Raw genomic sequence first — 15128 nt, 5'->3', positions numbered from 1 at the left:
ATGTGTGAAACCTATGTTTTTTTCAGTGAATTTTCAAGGTTTTTAAATGCTAATACCTAACTATAACGTGTGTGAAACCTATGGTTTTTTCAGTGAATTTGCAAGGTTTTTTAAATGCTAATTCCTAACTATAACGTGTGGGAAACCTATGGTTTTTTCAGTGAATTTGCAAGGTTTTTTAAATGCTAATTCCTAACTTTAACGCGTGTGAAACCTATGTTTTTTTACTGAATTTGAATTTTTTTAAAAATGCTAATTTATGTATGTATTATTATATTTTTTATATATTTATTTTACAATAAACTACCTATATATATAGTTATAGATTGACTGTATCCTGTAATATGGAATGGCTCAGCTCTTTTTTTTAAATTTGGATAAAGTTGAACAGCATAGTTAATATCTTCCATAAACTTATAAACAGTTTTTTTTTTTTTTTTAATGGTTTTTTACGGTGCGCACCGTGCGCGCACTGTGCGTGCACCATCTCCGTGTGCGCATGCGTGCGTGCTCCGTGCGCGCATGCGTACGTGCTCTGTGCGTGCATGCGTACGTGCTCCGTGCGTGCTCCATGTGCGCATGTGTGCGTGCTCCGTGCACGCACGCGCGCGCGCACGGCAAGTCATGTGATTACGAAACAACACTTTTCATTGGTTCATAGTAGTTTCAGTTCCAGAATCTTCAAATACCACACCCAACCCACTCCCCTCATTATTTCTTTTCATTTCCTGGGAGAAGGAGCTGGAGAGCTTTTCCACTACGTGAGAATGGCAGAACAGCAATCTTCTACAGAGAGTGAAGAGGAGACCTTTGTGACACCAAGCCAGAGGAAACAAAAGGACTCATTCATCTGGAAGTTCTTTACTTTTCCAGAGGGGCAGAAGAAGGTGAATGCCCCAAAAGTCACCTGCACTGTTTGTGGAGTTGTCCTTTCTAGAGGAGATCCCAAAAAAAAATACTCCTTTAGCATTTATACTATGCTGAGGCACTTTCAAGGAGGAAAGGACTGACAGAATGAGTGAGAAAAGGAAAGTATAATCAGTCATGAAAGGGAAGTGAAAGACTGACTGCAACAAAAGGACTGAGGGTAGAAGATACATGTAAGAAGAGTAAATGAGTAAGGGAATGGCAGTGAGTAATGGAGAGAGAGGGAGGGGGGAGTGAGAAAAGGAGAGTAAGGGACAGAGATAGGAAAAGGAAGTAACAGACAAAGCGGATGAAGTACAGCAGGGTAAAGGAATTGAAAGTAAGAGAAGTGGAGTGATGGTGAGATAACAGGTATGAGGATTAAAAAAGGGGGTAAGAGAAAGTGAGAGATGGGGAGTGAGGGGATGGAGGGATTTAGGAAACTGGAGTGAGAGAAAGGGAGTCAGGATTTCAATGAGCAAAGCAGAGTGAGGGAGAGTGAAGGAAAGAATGCGAAAAGGTGAAGGGGTGTGAGATACAGACAGGAGGAAGTGAAGTAGGAGAATAGGAGTGACTATGAGTAAAGGATAGTGACAGTTAGGGAAGGTGAGGGAAGGAGAATGACGGAGGAGGTTAAAAAATTAACATAGATGGAAAATGAGTGATGAAGAGAGGAGGAGTGGTAGAAACAGAGGGGCAGATTTATAACAAACTAACGCAGCACGGTGCAGCAAGTAATTTTGCTGCGCCGTGCTGCGTTAGTTTCGAAGCACAGAGATGCGACATATTTACAAGAATATATCGCATCTCTATGCTTCCCCTGTGCTGGCGCACAAACTGCAGCCATGCGCCGGCGCAGGCTCCTTTGCACCATGCTGCAAGGATGCCTGCGTGGTGGGGAGATTGTTCTTCTGCAGAAAGGGACACCTTCCTGCACAAAAACAATCACAAGAGGCTTTTTCCTCTTTCAATGCGTGCTGTAGCATGCAGCACGCACTGAAAGAGGAAAAAACGGGGAGAAATGAAAACATTTCTCCTCGTGCCTCGCTACGCCACCTCTAGGGTGGCATAGCATTCACACGCATCTCCAGAGTTACGATTTCTCGTAAATCTGGAGATGTGTCTAGTTCTATGGGTGTTGCGTGGGAACACCCACAACAACATCCATTGAACGCCCCTTCAATGCACAGTGCTGCGTGTGAAGTGGCTGTATTTACAAGGAGAGGAAAAATCAAGCAGGGTGGCTTTTCCTCTCCTTGTAAATATGGAGGAGCCCCCTGCGCCACCAGTACGTCATGAAAAGTGACGTAGTGGTGGCGCAGGGGGCTTGTAAATCTGCCCCAGAGATGTTAAGGAAATTAAGGGTAAGACAGACAAAGGGAGAGAAACAGAAACAGAGACAGAGAGCAAGGAACTGAGAAGGACTAAGGCAGTTAGAATGACTGAGACATATGGAGACAGGGAGAGAAACATGGTTGAAAAAATAATGATGGAGGCAGTAAACCTAGGGGAGTAGTAGAGAAGGAGTGAGGGAGTTACAAAAGAGCAGTAAAGGAAGAAGAGAGAGAGAAGGGGAATGAGAAAAGCAGAGTGAGGAGAAGTGAACAAAAGGGAGCATGAAAGTGAAGGGGTGAGAAATACAGATATTTTAAACTTACCTGACCAACAAAATAACTTAATTAGAAATAAATGTTTTTTTTAATTGCAAGAAAAAAGGATTCAATTTCCTAAATTTTCTTTCTCGATCTGAAAAAAAGTAGTAATATTTAACAATACATTTTAGAATACAGTCCACATATTTTTAAATTTAACAAAGTAATTTTTTGCCCTTTTTTTGCTGTTTTCAGAATATATTGAACTTCACTGAAAATAGTGATATCAATTGCATTCATCACTTAACAGCGGGCAAAAAAATAAACAATCTGAAAGATTGTTTAAAAAAGCCCTGAATCTATCCTCAGTAAAACATACCTTGATAGAAATGTAACATATATATTAAAAATATCTTCTAAGAACAATAACTATTTGCAATAAATAACGTCTGTAAATCTTGTTGCTTAAGCACATACACCAAAATAATATCTGTCAAAGAAGTCCACAATAGAAATATTTACCTTTCCACGAGGCCAAATGGTAATTTTTAAACCCTTTTTAGGTGAAATATCCAATGGTAATCTTATAAAATCGAAATAATGGTTTCTTCAGATGCTGCAATTTGTATCTAAAATTTTGGTTTTAGAAAAATTAAGTATGAATTTGGTAATTCTGCAGGCAAACGTTGCGTGAAAATCAATTGAGAATCATTACACAGTGTCCAGCCTTTTTCACATTTTAGATAAACTGTGTAATGACCAGAAGTTATAGAAGGTCCATCATGGAAAATTATTGCAACTGCAACAAAAGTCTTTCCTGATATTGATAATTGATTTCCTGTAAACTTCTTTATTAAAGTGTCCAATTTTGTTCCATCAGCTCTACAACGTTGCATCATTAAAATTATATACTGTCCATATTTCTTTAAAAATAACGTTGATAACATTTCTGATTTACATTGAGAACATTACATGTTGTGATTTGCATCTTTAACTAATTTACTAAAAGTCACTGCTTTACTCTCTGGTAATGTTAAATGTATGAACCTTTCAGAATCAACATTAGTGCTGCATGTGTTCATACAGTTTTCACAACAATGTTCCCATTTATAAGAGAGACCAAACATATTTTCTATTTCTACCCCTTCATCTTCCAGTACCATAAGCATATACATTAAGAATTCCTGTGCATCTTGCTGGACATTTTCAGTAAACTGTGTACATCCAGAACATACATCTAAAAGATTTCTAACATCAGAAGAACTTTCTATTTTAGTTTTATCATTACTCAGCTTCTCATAAAGGAAACTCAGCAGAGAACAAAATCTTTTTTCATGATTTAGTATTATCTGCTCTTGCAAACTTTCAAGATAAAATACAACATTCAGCACTTAGCATAGCAGTTGACACCAGAGCTATTTTCAAAATGACAACCAACAACCTCTTCAACATTGTCCTTTTTCTTTTTGCTTGCAATCACATCACTCTCCTTTTGTTTTCTCTTCTGTACATCCTCATTACAGATATTCTCAATTCTCCTTTTCTGACAAACAACACGTTTTTCAAACACAGGATACTGACCTAAATGAGGAGCATAGCTTCTTCTTAATCTATTATACTCCTTTACACAATTTGCATCAGCACTAACTTTTGAGTCATCAAAGTCTATCATGAATAAACCAGATAATTTTTTCACTCGTGACAAAGCAACATATGCCATACCTTCTTTAAACACACTAGATCCAATGTTTACAAAAGCACTATCTACAGTTAATCCTTGAGATTTGTGAATAGTTACAGCATATGCTAGAGAAAATGGAAACTGCTTCCTACGTACATATAATTCTTTCACAAGCAAAAAACGAACTGAACAACGACTAATGTCTTTAACCTCTTCAATCTGATCAAATTTTATTTTTAAAAATTCAATTCCATCTTTTTTCTGGTAGTTAAAAAAACCCACAACTTTACCCATAGCTCCATTCACTAAACCTTTTTCTCCATTCAAATTACGTCTTAAAATTACTCGACAGTTCATGCATACATAAAGATAATTTTCTAAACCAGCTGTTTTCGATATGTTTTTCTCTAGAGAATCCAATTTAGTTTTCAATTTGCCTGTCAATGTAATAGTTATTCCTTCATGCTGTATTTTATCCACGGCTTCCATTTTCATAATCTCTTCATTTTCCAATTTCAAAAGTTCTTCATTGAATATAGAGCATTCATGAAGTACAGTATTTTTTTCTGCAATTTTCTTGTATATTTTCTCTGTAACTATTTGTTCTGTTGGAAACAAATTACATAGCAATCGACTCTGTAAAGCTTTTCTGCCATTTTCTGTGAGTAGTCCAATTCTGAAATCTTTGAGAATACTTGCATAATCATCATCATTTGCTTGCCGCATATTGGTAATGAGTTCTTTGTACTCAAAGTATGACCAAATATTCACATTACCTATACTTCCTAATGACTTTTTCGTATCTTCATGTGTAAGAGTATTAAATACTGGTTGTCCTTTAACTGGAGTGAGCTGCAGTAGATCCCCAAAAACTATAACATGTTTTCCTCCAAATAACACGTCATAGTCTGTCTTTAGAACTTGCTGCATTCTTAAATGCACAAAGGCAAGCATTAAGTTTGATACCATGCTTACCTCATCAATAATGAGAACTTTCATTTTCTTCAACAGTCTTGAAACTTCAAAACATGCTTCTCCTGTTAGCTTGTGGTATTCTATTTTGTTCTCATGCTCTACTGGTAACACTAGCAAACGATGTAAGGTAATTCCTTTTATGTTATATGCTGCTAACCCAGTTGGAGCAGTAACAACACAAGACAAAGCTGAATCAGTTTTTTTCTGTAGGTAGCTTCTAATTACTTTAATTAAGAAACTTTTTCCAGTTCCAGCTTGTCCACTCACATACACACTCTTTATTTTCATGGAGTAATCCATGATCAATTTGTTTTGTGACTTCTTCATAAATTTGTTGTTGTTCATCATTCAGTTGTTGTTCCAAATTCGGTAAGTCTAATAAATCTTCCGGAGCTTGATTCATAGCTGTTTCCACTTCAGTCATGGCTATTGCAGCTTCATTTTCGACGATTGGTTGTCCTAGAGGATCTTGACTGAGCGTACCAGAACTTTGACTGTCTTGAGAACTGTCTCTAGCTACTTCAGCTGCAATTGTAGCTTCTTGTTCAATTTCTTCATTTAACATTTGTACATAATTTGAGAAAGTACTGCATTCTATGTTATCTTTGCATGCATTAAAGGAATCTTCATAGCTCTGAAAATCTCCAAGTAATTCATCCTCTGAACGCCATGGTTTAAACAGCTGTAAAAGTGCTAAGTAGTAAAATTCCTTTTTGTCAGTAGTGTCGCAACTCAGCTTCCTGTGATTAATCAAACTTCCTTTTGTTTGTTTCACCAAACATCCTTCCTCACCAATGACTTTATATTTTCCATTGTTGATGTCTTCTGTGGCATTCCATTTATAAATGTAGTTCTGCAGCACTTCATAGAGACACATGTTCTCAAGATGATGAATTCTGTTTGGGTAATATGTGTCCAACATATTTGTTTTCAAAATGTCTGTACTTTCTGGTTCGTTCTCTGCTAAACATTCAATTTCTCGAATAGATTTCAGTACCCGATTTCGCATTCCTGCAAGGCCTAAACTTACCCAAATTATTCTTCTGGATTTGGAGTACAGACTTGCAGATGATAACCTATCTGAGCATTCGTATGACCCAATTTCTCGATGCGATAACATCTTTAAACTGAAACTGTATAGCTTTTTACTGACAGTCATCTTGTGAGAAATCTCTTCCCACATTTCTTTCAATTCCGTTTTCTCAGATTTAGTAATGTAAGATGTGACATACCGAGCAACAGCAATAGAATTGTCAGCTACATACTGAATATCCATGTTAGCATTCCACATGGATAAAATGACTGGGTTGTAGTCATTTATATATTTTGACTCTTCTTTTCTTCTTAGGTTGTAGGTATTTTTCAGAGATTTTCTTTTAATGGTATGTCGCACAGCTGACATAAAACTGTTTACTCTTCCTTTTGAAAGAACAGGTCGTGGAAATCCAAATCAACATTGTATGTAGAATTTATCTTTACTCTTGTACTTTCGTCGACAGTATTTTCCACACCGATGACTTTGGAAATGTAAAACTTGCTCTGTTAAGTTTTTTTCTTCTGTGATTTTAGGTATAGCAAATGTTGCATATTCTTCAATGAAACATAAAACTGCATCATCAGAATCTGTTCCAAATTTTGGGGCATCCTTGATCCACAACAGCATATGAATATGAGGAGCACCTCTTGCTTGGTACTCTTTTCTCCAAAAGAAATCCACAACTTCTCCAAGAGGTGGATTTTTTTTATTGCAGATGAAGGACATCATAGCCTCAAATCTATGATTGAAATATCTGCAAACATTAACCGGATCCAATGAGCACAATTCTCCTGCTGTCTTGTATTGGATGTTTTCAATTTTTGAATTTGCCTCTCGAAGAAAATCCAGTAAATCATCCCAAGCGTACTCAGCACAGCTTAGGGTAAGGAACCATGTAGGAGTAAATTCCATAACATACATTTCAATTCTCCATGGCGCCGGTACCAATATTCATTAGTTCCACGCTGACAAGGCATCAGATTAATCAATTGAGATTCCAAATGATCATCTCGCTGGTTCACTTTGTTCATAAAATCCTTTGCAGACACATTACGTAGATGTACTCCAGTTTTTAAATTGTGATTTACCGCGTAAGATAGTGCAGAAAAGACACTTTCATTTTTTTTTTTTTTTTTAATATTTTTATTGATTTTCTTACATGAATATTTAAACATATATGTGCAAGGCACGACACATTTGAGATAAAGTAAAAAACAAAACAATAACCAAATAGTTATCCTTACTATGCAAAGTAATGCAATATAACTTATAAGTATTCTTATTACTGCAAAGTTTCAATAGGGAGTCAATTAGATTCCTCTTTCCAGTGCTTAATTGGATCCCAGATTTTTTTCCCCAGTTTTCTCCCTCTATTCCCCTTTCTAGCATATATTGCCTTTTCTAAATTATATATTACCAATAGTCGAGCAAGCCACTGGTGATATGTTGGCGGTATCGGATCTAACCAGGCGGAAGTTATGCATAATCTTAATACTGCCATTGCGACAAATATAAAATATCCCCCCTTCATATTAATGTCGCTATGATTAACACCGAGGAGAATTATCGATGGAGACAGGGTTATTTCAGCAGCCAAAACTCTGGAAAGAAATTCCTCAATATTCTTTTGTGTTGGTTGCAGATGGGTACAAGTTGCAGTCATGTGTATCAGATCCGCCTCTAAACTTCCACACCTAGGGCATCTGATCCCCGAGGCCCCTCCCCACTGTGCAATTCTCGCAGGAGTATAGTAGAGATGGTAGATAGTTTTGTAGTGCTGTGCCTGTAGGGATGCAGAGCATAGAATACTCTGTCCCAGCTCTAGTGAAACAAGAAAACACTCTTCTGCCATTTGTAACTTTGTTGCCCATTGCTGCGCCATTTTATCCTTATCATCCTGCTTAGCTTTTATCAGTTCCAAATAGAACCTCCTGATCGTGCAATTCGTTCCTGCTTGTACTAGATCCATAATTGAAATCCTGCCGAACCCAGTCGGGCCCCCCCGCTTTGTTTCAATATAACTTCTTATTTGTAAAAACTTAAAAAAATGTCTATTCTCTATACCATAATTTGCCTGCAGTTCCGAAAATTGCGTTACCCCTTGTGTAGTCGCAATGTCTCCCAGCATCCTTATCCCCTTTCTTCCCCATTCTCCAAAGACCCAACCTGAGAAGATATCTACTGGTAAGGTGGGATTCGCGCTCATTCTAGTATATGCATTGTATTTCCCCAAACCAAAACTTTTTGAAAATGCTTTCCATACATTGTAAGCCGCTAATATCGTCTTGAACCGTGTCCTTTTAAAATAAGAGAAATCAGTATGTTTCAAAAATACGTTTTTGGCTTCTGCCCCCATGACTAACCCATAAATAAATTGCCAATGTGCCAAACTCATTCTGTCCTTCAGTCTCTGCCCCTCCTATCAGACCCACCATATTCTGTAGGGCCACTGCCCAGTAATATAATTTTAAGTTCGGGAGCGACTATCCTCCCCTATCTCGAGGCAATGCCATATACCTAAGAGCTCTCCTTGTCTTTCCCTTTGCCCAAATGAATCTGTTAATCATGTTTTCACATTCCTTAAACCATCTTGATTCAAATAATAATGGTATTGCTCTGAAGAGATATAATAACTTAGGCAGGATCAACATCTTTATGATGTTGGTACGCCCCACAATTGAGAGATGGAGATTCTCAAACCTGTCTAAGTCCCTTTTCACTTTAGCAAAGACAGGTGTCACTTTCAAATAAAAGATGGAACAAATAAGGAATACTTTGACGAAATCTTGGATCTTCTGCATATAATCTTGTAGTCCGATACTGAGAAGCAGGAATCTGTACTGGACGTTCATCATATCGTCCACCTTTTCCTGTAGGAAACAGCTGGGGAAAACAACGAGCTTCCAAGCTCTCCTCCCATACACTCACGGGAGTTCCTTTTGCTTTTTTCATCTGAAACAGATCAATAGTGTTTCCCATAACTTCTTTAGAATGAAGAGGATGTATGCTGAAATGTTCATAAATTTCTTCTTCTTTTGACTAATCCACTTTTTCAATTTGCCCAGTTGGTATTCCTGTGTCTGCTAGAAAAACTTCTTCATCTTCATCCATATAAATTGATTCATAGTACTTATTATTTTATTTTCAAATATAAATTTGCTCTTTGTACTTTTCTTACATCTACTAGCTCCTGCCAAATTTTCTTATTCTTCGTAGGTACACCATTAACCAGAATAACTAATGGTTCAGTTTCCAAACTATCTGCATCAATTGTTTCAATATGTTTTTTTCAAATCTAATGGCAAATAGACAACTCTTCCTTTTAAACCTCTTTGTAAATCTGAAGGAGGTAATTTACCTGTTTTGGGCTCCATACGTACTATAGTCTGAAACGGATAGACACATTGAATGAGTATAGACTCATACGTATTTAAATCACTAAGTTCTGCAGGAATATGAACCAATTCTAAATTATTATGTACAGCTCTAGATGGCATTTTATTTTCTTCTAACTTGTTATAACAGTATTTACAAATACGCTGATCTTCACCCAAATCAAAACAATTTTCCATAAATATGCAGCAAAATCCTTCCACTCATAATTATTTTCTTTTTCACTTTTTTTTATAGAGATCAACATTCCTTATTTGAGTTTTATAATGGCTTCTCTGGCAACAAATACAAGTAATATTTGGTCTTTCATTAGAGATGATAGTAAATTTTGTCATTTGATCTTCAAAATTTTTACTAACAGTGAGTTCTACATTCTCTTCCACATTTTCCTCAATAACTGTGTCAATTCCTGCACTTTCTTGCGCTGGACCAAAGTAACAAAACTGAATATCATCAATAACCTTCTCTACATCTGATACAGATCCACGGAACAGAGCACTATTCAACTCATTTAACTTTAGTGCTGGACTTTTAGCAAAATACAATCTTCTCACAAACTTTCTTATTTCAGTATGATGTACTGCCAGCATCCTAAAATGTTGAAAAACACTTTGACAAACTTTCCTAGAAAGACAAACCAGAGAATGTCCTTGCAAACCAGTATTCTTTTTCACTGTGCATGGATCTAGTCTTTGAAGCACCTTAATCTTCTGTTTGACACTTTTTTTTACTATATTCTCTTAGAAAGTCACGTAATTTATCAATAGATTCTTGTCGTACAGTACAAATACTACTACAATTCCAAGTGTACACTAGGGCTTTAGGACGTTTCCCCATAACCTCATCAGCTAACACTTCTTCCTCATTTCTTGGAACCATTTTCACCTTTTCCATTACACAACCATCTTTAACTTCATATGCTTGACCACTGGTGTCAACTGCATGCAGCCAACTATTACTTTGAAGATAACTCTCTTCATTAAAAAATGGTTCAGTACTTGAACTATGCTTCCATTCTTCTAAGAACACTTTACAAAAGTTATTTTTTTTCACTACTCTTTTCCTTTTGCTTTTTTGACTTCATTACATTGACTATTTTATCTAATGTACGGATCCTGTTCAAAATTAAAATGAATAGTTTTCTTTTTAATTCCAAAGCCTTTGCAACAATTGATTCAATATGTTTCTTTTTCTTATAAAATTTAGCTTTCTTCCCATATTTTTTCACATCCTTTAGCAAATTGAACATCACTCTTCTCTGATACATTTTTCTACGAATGTTTTGAAATTCTGTTTTTCTTTTTAAGTCATTCTTTCTTGCTTCTGATTGTACATTAGCATTTAGTATTCTCTTTCTATTGTCTTGTTGTTTTCTACTTGAAACACTATTTGCAGTGGGTATATTTTTTACACATTTTCTATGTTTGAAGATATTTTTTTAAAAATCCTTAGTCTGCTTACCAGAAGACTTTTTCTTTTTTCCAACATGAGGTTCTTCAACTAATTTGTGTTGTCCAGTTGTCTTCAAATATAGATGTTTTTGCTGTTCTTTTCTCTTTCTTGATTTTATAGGCATGTTTAATTTATGTCAGTGTTGTTCACCAATACCTAAAAGAAACTAAAAAAAAAATACCTTTATGTAATTTAAATTTATTACTATATTTTTTTTGAGCTTTTCAAATCCTATCATATGAGCTGCCCCTTTCCTACGAGTGCAAGTCTTACAGAACAAGAGCAACACAAATTAAATCTCTGACAGCAATTCCTGTGTGCACACAGACTCATGGTGTGAATCTAGGCAGAAAACGATATTTGATTGGCAATTTCAAAGCACATTTACTACTGTGGTTTTGCAAGTGATAATTACTGTAACAGCCTGACACATTTTCCTTATAGTTTAGAGAGGCAGAAAAGAGCACATGTCCTAACAGCTACTTGAGACCATGAGCATGTGGAACCTGGGTGAGTGATTAGACTAGAGCAAAGGAAATGAGCCTTGGTGACGTTGAATGTATTAGCGTTACACACTGCTATCTGAAATACCACACAGTGCTGAATAGTAAGCATGGGAGTGCAGGACAAGCAGCTGCCTGTGTGCTAAGAGTGTGCTTCTGGAGACTGTGTTTTGTCAGATGCAAGAGAGATCTGCATGGACGCTTGCACAACTGCATGAAGACTGCAGAGATGTATGTAAGAGTACATGTGTGGTAAGGGTTAATTGGAGTTTTGAACATGTAGGAACTACCTCACCCATTGCAGGAGTGGAAGGACAATCTACCATGTTGATTTCAAATGTGTTAGCATTTGCCTCTCATTTGTGATATAGTGATTTGTGCTGAATGCTAACCATCACAGTTCAAGAAAACAAGCAGCCCCTTTCCTGCGAGTGCAAGTCTTACAGAACAAGAGCAACACGAATTAAATCTCTAAAAACAATTCCTGTGTGCAGACAGACTCATGGTGTGATTCTAGGCAGAAAACGATATTTGATTGGCAATTTCAAAGCACATGTACTACTGTGGTAGAGCAAGTGATAATTACTGTAACAGCCTGACACATTTTCCTTATAGTTTAGAGAGGCAGAAAAGAGCACATGTCCTAACAGCTACTTGAGACCATGAGCATGTGGAATCTGGGTGAGTGATTAGACTAGAGCAAAGAAAATGAGCCTTGGTGACGTTGAATGTGTTAGCGTTACACACTGGTATCTGAAATACCACACAGTGCTGAATAGTAAGCATGGGAGTGCAGGAAAATCAGCTGCCTGTGTGCTAAGAGTGTGCTTCTGGAGAATGTGTATTGTCAGGTGCAAGAGAGATCTGCATGGACGCTTGCACAACTGCATGAAGACTGCAGAGATGTATGTAAGAGTACATGTGTGGTAAGGGTTAATTGGAGTTTTGAACATGTAGGAACTACCTCACCCATTGCAGGAGTGGAAGGAAAATCTACCATGTTCATTTCAAATGTGTTAGCATTTGCCTCTCATTTGTGAGATAGTGATTTGTGCTGAATGCTAACCATCACAGTTCAAGAAAACAAGCTGCCCCTTTCCTACGAGTGCAAGTCTTACAGAACAAGAGCAACACGAATTAAATCTCTGACAACAATTCCTGTGTGCGGACAGACTCATGGTGTGATTCTAGGCAGAAAACGATATTTGATTGGCAATTTCAAAGCACATTTACTACTGTGGTAGAGCAAGTGATAATTACTGTAACAGCCTGACACATTTTCCTTATAGTTTAGAGAGGCAGAAAAGAGCACATGTCCTAACAGCTACTTGAGACCATGAGCATGTGGAACCTGTGTGAGTGATTAGACTAGAGCAAAGGAAATGAGCCTTGGTGACGTTGAATGTGTTAGCGTTACACACTGCTATCTGAAATACCACACAGTGCTGATTAGTAAGCATGGGAGTGCAGGAAAATCAGCTGCCTGTGTGCTAAGAGTGTGCTTCTGGAGAATGTGTATAGTCAGGTGCAAGAGAGATCTGCATGGACGCTTGCACAACTGCATGAAGACTGCAGAGATGTATGTAAGAGTACATGTGTGGTAAGGGTTAATTGGAGTTTTGAACATGTAGGAACTACCTCGCCCACTGCAGGAGTGGAAGGAAAATCTACCATGTTGATTTCAAATGTGTTAGCATTTGCCTCTCATTTGTGAGATATTGATTTGTGCTGAATGCTAACCATCACATTTCAAGAAAACAAGCTGCCCCTTTTCTGCGAGTGCAAGTCTTACAGAACAAGAGCAAAACAAATTAAATCTCTGACAACAATTTCTGTGTGCACACAGACTCATGATGTGATTCTAGGCACAAAACAGTATTCCTGAGTGATACCAGTACACCTTAACTTAACTCCATAATATCTTACATGTCCAAGGCAGTTAAATATCTTCCAAAACATAAAATGTAAAACACAACTTTAAAAGAAGAAACACATTTCTATTTTTTATATCAAAATGCACCACATACATCCCCTCTCAAGTTCATAACTCACCTTTAAAAGTAGTTAGTTGAGAAAGAAATGTGGCACTCACACAGCAGATTATCAGAGCCAGAATCTCTGAGCTGTACACCTCTCACCAGAACCAGTAAATGGCAAACTTTCCCTCTCTTCTTTCACACATATACATTTTAACTTCAAATCACATTGCTTCCCACATTTTTTCAAATGGAAACACACATTTCTATTGGTTGCAAATTTCAACCCTTTCCAAATGATTCCTACCCCCAACATGACTTCTACCTGCTACCATAGCAAAAGATCATGGAACACTGGTGTGAGCAGAGAGGTCAGAAGTTCAGCACACAATGTTTCTAATCCAAAGAGCAAGAGTGCTTGACTTTTCAAACCTAACAGCAAATCCAAAGTAATGTTCTGTGGGAACACATTTTTCTGATCCAATACAAAACATGCTTATAAAAATGTAAACATACAGCCTAGTTTTTAGTGTAGAATGGTGTGAAACAGCCAATGAGTTCTTTTTATTAAAAAAAAGTATGTAAGCCTCCATTTTACAACTATCTTTCTTTTCATATTGCCATTCTACTGAAAGACACCTTCTGAGTGCATCCAGATCTCCTTGAAAGATGTTCACAGTGTGGATTGTAGGTCATAGCTATGTCTTCTGGAGTGAAAGGTATGCAGAAAAAAGAGGTATTGTGAAAGACCTTGCTTTGCCAAATGTAGACATTAAATGGATTGGTCAGAGAGGGTTAAAGTGGCACCAATTATTGCCTTTGGTGAAATCCTTTCTACATCGCCCACAGCCTAACCTTATAATTATGCACTGTGGTGGAAATGACCTAGGCACTTTAACTGGGGTAGGTCTGGAAATGCTTGTTAAGGACACCTTTGTGCAATTGATGTCACTTTTTCCACAAACTACCTTTGTATATTCTAATATATGCCAAAGGCAAAAGTGGAACTAGTCCAATTGTCCGCAGATTGAGAAAGCAAGAAAGCACGTCAATACGTCTGTTTCTACTTTCCTCAGAGACTATGGTATGGGTTCTATATACCACAACAACTTGCGTTACAACATGCAAGGCATTTATAGAGGAGACGGTGTACATTTCACAGATGAAGGGAACAGAGTCTTCCTCTTGAACTTTAGACTGTGCATCGTTACTTACTTGTAGGTACCAAAAAACACTCAATGAACACAACGTTTTTTTTAGAGCCAACCAACATCTAAACTCTTAGACTTGATTTTTAATTCTATTTTTTTTACAAATTTTTTGCCCGTGCACGCACCGTGCGCGCACCCTGCGAATTTTTGAAAAAAAATAAAATGTTTTTTTCACCCTTCAGGATCCTTCAGAGACCCCCTGACAAAGGCTAGAGGGTCAGGAACTCTCTACCCTGCCCCCTTTTCACGTTCTCCACCTTTCTTTTAAATGGAAACACATATTTCTATTGGTTGCAAATTTCAACCCTTTCCAAATGATTCCTACCCCCAACATGACTTCTGCCTGCTAGCATAGCAACAGATCATAGAACACAGGTGTGAGCAGAGAGGTCAGAAGGTCAGC

The sequence above is a fragment of the Triturus cristatus genome, chromosome 9, assembly GCF_964204655.1.
Source record: "Triturus cristatus chromosome 9, aTriCri1.1, whole genome shotgun sequence".
NCBI lineage: Eukaryota > Metazoa > Chordata > Amphibia > Caudata > Salamandridae > Triturus > Triturus cristatus.
The sequence above is the reverse complement of the archived record's forward strand: the minus strand, read 5'-3'. Positions refer to the sequence as shown.